Source organism: Pteropus vampyrus, unplaced genomic scaffold (assembly GCF_000151845.1).
Source record: "Pteropus vampyrus isolate Shadow unplaced genomic scaffold, Pvam_2.0 Scaffold390, whole genome shotgun sequence".
NCBI lineage: Eukaryota > Metazoa > Chordata > Mammalia > Chiroptera > Pteropodidae > Pteropus > Pteropus vampyrus.
Window position 1 is genome coordinate 932,536 of NW_011889171.1, and position 6,000 is coordinate 938,535.

The 6,000-nt window shown below is 38.9% G+C and overlaps 1 protein-coding gene across 4 annotated transcripts in view; it reads right to left on the reverse strand.

The window, feature by feature from the left end:
* Positions 1-6,000, reverse strand: part of KLHL13 (kelch like family member 13) — a 234,813-nt gene that overhangs the window by 39,308 nt on the left and 189,505 nt on the right. The window lies entirely within an intron of this gene.

Genomic DNA, 6,000 nt, shown 5'->3' on the forward strand with positions numbered 1-6,000 from the left:
ACCTGGAACTTTAATTATGAAACTTCTCTCAATAATAAAATAAATTGTGCTTATAGTGTTTTCTTGTGATTAACTGTACAGGCCACAATGAGAGAAAGAAACTGAACCTGAGTGTGGTAGGGAGGGGAAGGTTGACTCCCAAGGACTTGGCTTTTTTTCTCCCTCAGATATATTTCAGATTTTAAAAAAACATTAAATATATGCTTGTTGTAAAAATACAAAACAATATAAATCAAAAGCTAAAAGTCCATCTCTTCTACTTACTAGGAGTATTTACTGTTAATAGTACAGTACATATAGAGTTGACCTTTGAACAACATGGGATTGAACTGTGTGGGTCTACTTATAAATGGATTTTTTTCAATAGATATTGTAAATCTATTTTCTCCTCCTTGTGATTTTTTAAATAACATTTACTTTTCTTTGGCTTTCTTTGTTGTAAGAATACAGTATATAATACATATAACATACAAAATATGTGTTAATTGACCGTTTATGCTATTGGTAATCTTTCCAGTCAACAGTAGGCTATTAGTAGTTAAGTTTTGGGGAAGTCAAAAGTTATACATGGATTTGCAACTACACAGGGGTACAGGGGTATTAGCACCCTGAACCCACATGTTGTTCAAGGGTAAATTATACTTCTAGGCCTCTTTCAACATGTGTATATTATCTGCTTTTTGCTTATATGTATACAGGATTTTTTAAAACTGGGATACTATACATACTGTTGTGTATAGTATTCACTTGACCGCATAACATGGACAGCCCTGTCTTAGTACAACAAATCTACTTCCTTCTTTTTGGTGGATACGTAGTATTCCATAATGGGGCATGCCATAAATTATTCATCTATTCTTCTCTGGTTGGACATTTATGTTTTCTCTCAACTTTTGCCATTACAAGCAATACTTCAATGAATCTCCTTGTACATATACTTGTATGAGAAGACCTATGGAAGATAGTCTTATAAATGGAATTATTGGTTTAAAGAATATGTACTTTCAAAGTTTTAATAACCACTGGAAGGTTAAAACTTATGGTTTATCTTATTAAATTTATTATACCTTGGTTACTGGCAAAGAAAGAAAGAGATTAAGATACCAATGAGATAAGACTAAGTACTGAATACTGCCTTGTTTTATTTTTATTCATCAAATAATTTTTGAATCTTCTTCACTGAGATATATGTAGATAATATCTTTGAAAGGCAAGTATGGCTTATTCAGTCCAAAGCAATGACTTATCTGAATTACTTTCTTCAATTAAAAGAAAAATTCTTAGCTCATTTGCTACTCCTCCTGTCTTTCAAATATTCCTACACATATTTTATACGGGAAATTGAGTAATGTCAGTAGGCTCTATTTCTACTATTTATTATTCCTTATTTTTCCCTTTGGAAAAAAAGTATAAATAATACTTCCTTCATCATTATCTGTGTCATTTCTCATTTGGTCTTTATTTCATTAAAACTGCTTGTTGAGGAGAGAAGGTCAAGATGGCAGACTAGGTAAAAGCAGGGTTCACCTCTTCTCAGGTCTGCATTAAAATTAAAACCAAATTATAAAATAATCAATGTGGAGAATCACCTGGAGTCCAGCTGATCATAACACATCCATCTGATGATATAAAAAAGGAACCACATTGAAACTGGTACGAGGGGCAAAGATGCAAAACAGGCTGGGCCCACACCTGCAAGTGGTGATGGAGCACTGGGAGCGAGAGCATGTCTGCAGAGGCCCCTCTGAAGGATAGCGGGGTCCTCTCCCCATATGAGGGCTTCCTAACCCAGGGTCCCAGCCCAGAGAAGAAAAGTTCTCAAGAAATCTGGCTATAAAAATTGATGGGGATTCTGGCTGTCCAGGTGAGACAGAGGGAGACTGAAATCCCAGACGCCTCTTTGAAGGACCTGCACACAGATTCTCTTGCCCACAGACACACACCTGGTGCTAGCAGAGGAACAGAGGCTCAGGAGATGCAAGAGTCATATGGGGAAAGATTGCATTACATGGAGCAGGAGTGAAGGCTGCACAGGCAGCTGCTATTGTGCCTTAGTTGGGCCCCCCTATGGAGCAGCCTACAGACAGGCACCAGCTTGTCTGTGTTGAACCCACCCCCACCACACACACACACAGTCAGTTCTCAAGCTGCATTGGCCTGACTGGCCCACCCTACCTAACCCACAGATTGCCTGGGGTGGCTCCTTGCTGTGTTGCCACCTCCTCCCTGCCCCTTTCTGAGGCTTAACATTCCACACAAGCATCAGACTTCAGCCAGCACTATGCGAGCATTTTGAGGAAAACAATTGTGGACAAATCACTGCTACCAAGACAAGCTTGAGCATATCTCGAGGGTCTATGGTCCTACCCCAGATAGCAGCTGGTTTAGCTGTGATCTGTGTCTTTCGTGGGAACCTGCAGACTCAGAACTTGCAGCAAATCTGAGGCTGCATTGGCCTGACAGCCCATGTCTCCCTGAGACCCTGCCCAACCCACAAATTGCCTGTAGTAGACCATTGCCAGGCAGCTGCCCCTTACTGGAGGTGATCATTCCATGAAGGCAATAGACTTCAGCTAGTGCTCTGCATGCATTTCAGAGAAAACAGTGGCAGGCGGTTCACTGCTACCAGCACGAGATACAACATCTCTTGGGTTAATTATGGGGTCTGTGGGCCCATCCCAGATGGCAGCGAGTGTTGTAGTGATTCTTGACTTTTGCAAGAGCCCATGGACCCAGAACTGGCAGAAAATCTAATGCAGTATAGGCCTGACAGCCCATGTCTCACTGAGATGACACCCCACTCAACCTACAAATTAACTGGGGCAAGCCTGTTCCCAGGCACCTCAGTGCCACTCTGTGCTTTCCTTGGGACATGAATTTGACAGCAAACAACAGCATGCAGTTAGTATGGCACACACAAAGCCTATGCATCCAGGAGAGACTTTCGTTGGCTGGCCACAAACTCCTGACCCCAAGATACAGTATTTCTTAAACATATCTCAGCCGTTTGCAGGCCCAAGGCAGGCAGTGGCTGGCCATGCTACAATATGAGACTTTTACAGGAAGCCACAGAGATAGTGCTGGCATGTAAACTAACACTGCAATAGCAAGGGGAAACCTGCTCAATACATCGAAATGACTCCCTGCGTACCCACACCACCCAACTCATGTATAACCCAGAGGTTTTTCCAGTTGTGGAGTCTTACAGGCAACTGGCAGACAGCCTCAGGCCTTGAGGTGCACTGGTCCTTCCGCTAAATCTCCCCAGGCCTGGTACTGGGGGTAACTGAACTACAGCTTATAGCATTGTCTTTTCCACTTACCTATAGATTCAACACAGGCAGCAACCATCTGCAGATCGCTTTGTTGCTCCCACCAGGTAGCCCCAATTAATCAAAGGCAGAGGTTGAACTTGTCCTACTGGGTAGCCCCTCCCAAAGAGCCACAAAATCAATGCTCCCGGAGGATGGTGCTAGACTACAATAGAGCAACACTTGACTAGCCCCATATGCGGTACACAGAAAGGGTGGTCTCAACAAGTACACGAGCCTACTAGGGCAAATTCCACTCTGGGATCAGCCTCCATACAGCTATTCCTGTGGCACAGCCAATTCACACAGTTAGTCAGCCTGAGCATTAATCCCATTCACTGATATGCTAACAGCAATAAAGGCTTAGCTATAAGAAGAACACATACAACCCACGCAAAGATCACATCCAGAGCCCCAGGCACAAGTGAATAGGGAGACTGTGCCACTGGGCCACAAAGGACATCTTCAGACTATCTGACCAAAGTTGACAGATGAAGCAAATCTTTGAACATGGAGAGGCAAATAAATTGAGAAAACAACGAAACATGCCACAAATAAAGCAGGAAAAAACTCCAGAAATAAAGCTAAATGAAATGGAGGCAAGCAACCTACCAGAGACAGAATTCAAAATAATGGTTATAAGGATGTTCAACGAACTTAGCGGGGGAATGGATGATCTCAAAAATAACTTCAACATAGAGATAGTAAGCATAAAAAATACATAGAAGCCATAAAAAAGAATCAGTCAGAAATGAAGAATACAATAACTGAAATGAATACACTAGATGGAATCAACAGTAGATATTGAACAAAGCAGAATATTGAATCAGTGATTGGAAGACAAGGTAGCAAAAACACCCAATTGGATCAACACAATAGTAAAAAAAAAAAAAAGGGGGATAGTTTAAGAGACTTCTGGGACAACATGAACTTTAATAATATCTACATCATAGTAGTACCAGAAGGAGAAGAGAGAGAGCAAGGGCTTGAGAATCTATTTGAAGAAATAATGACAAAAATCTTTCCTAACCTAGTAAAGGAATTCAACATACAAGTCCAGAAACCACAGAGAGTCCCAAACAAGAAGAATTCAAATAGATCCACACCAAGACATATCATAATTAAAATGACAAAGGTCAAAGACAAGGAGAGGATCTTAAAAGCAGCAAAAGAAAGACAGCTAATTACTAACAAGGGAACCCTAATAAGAATGTCTATGGATTTTTCAAGAGAAACTTTGCAGGCCAGAAGGGACTGTCAACAAATATTCAATGTTATGAAAAACAAGAATCTACAACTAAGAATACTTTACCCAGCAAAGCTATCAATTAAAATGGAAGGTGAGATAAAGAACGTCCCAGAAAGAAAAAGCTTAAAGAATTCATCACCAACAAGCCAGCATTACAAAAAAATGTTAATGGGACATCTGTGAAAAGAAGAAGTGGAAAAACCCATAAATACAAATAATAAAACGGCAATAACTATGTACCTATTAATAATTGCTTTAATATAAATGGATTAATGCTCCAATTAAAAGACATAGGGTGGCCACATGGATAAGAAAACAAGACCCAGTGCATATGCTGTCTACGAAAGACCCACTTCAGATCAAATGACACACACAAACTGAAAGTAAAGAGATAGAAAATGTTATTTCATGCAAATAGAAAGAAAAAAAAGCCAGGATAGCAATACTTATATCAGACAAAATAGGCTTTAAAACAAAGGTTATAATAAGAAACAGAGAGGGGCATTACACAATGATAAAGGGATCAATATATCAAGAGGACATAACCTTAGTAAAAATATATTCACTCAACATAGGAGCACCTACATATATAAAGCAATTATTGACCAACTTAAAAGAAGGATTCAACAATAATACACTCATAATAGGAGAATTTAACACCCCATTGACACCAATAGACAGATCTTCCAGACAGAAAATCAACAAGGAAACAGTGGTTGAAATGACACACTAGACCAGTGGATTTAATAGATATTTTCAGAACATTTTACCCCAAAGCAGCAAAATATACATTCTTCTCAAGTGTACATGGAACGTTTTCAAGGATAGACTACATGTTAGGACACAAATCAATTCTTAATAAATTTAAGAAGATTGAAAACATATCAAACATCTTCTCAAATCATAATGATACGAAACTAGAAATCAACTACAAGAAAAAAAAACTGGAAAATACACAAACACATGGAGGCTAAATAACATGATACTAAGCAATGAATGGGTTAACAATGAGATCAAGGAATAAATGAAAAGCTAGCTAGAGACAAATAACAATGAAAACACATGTACTCAAAATCTATGGGGCACTATAAAAACAGTCCTCATTGGGAAATTCATGGCAATAGAGGCCTACCTCAAGAAACAAACAAACAAGAAAAGCTCAAATAAACAATCTAATCTTACACTTAAAAGAACTAGAAAAAGAACAGCAAACAAAGGCCAAAGTGAGTAGAAGGAAGGAAATGATAAAGAACACAGCAGAAATAAATGAAATTGAGTCTAGAAAAATGATACAAAAGATTAATGAAACCAAGAGCTACCTCTTTGAAAGATAAACAAAATTGATAATCTCTTAACTAGACTCATCAGAAAGAAAGAAAGAAAGAAAGAAAGAAAGAAAGAAAGAAAGAAAGAAAGAAAGAAAGAAAGAAAGAAAGAAAG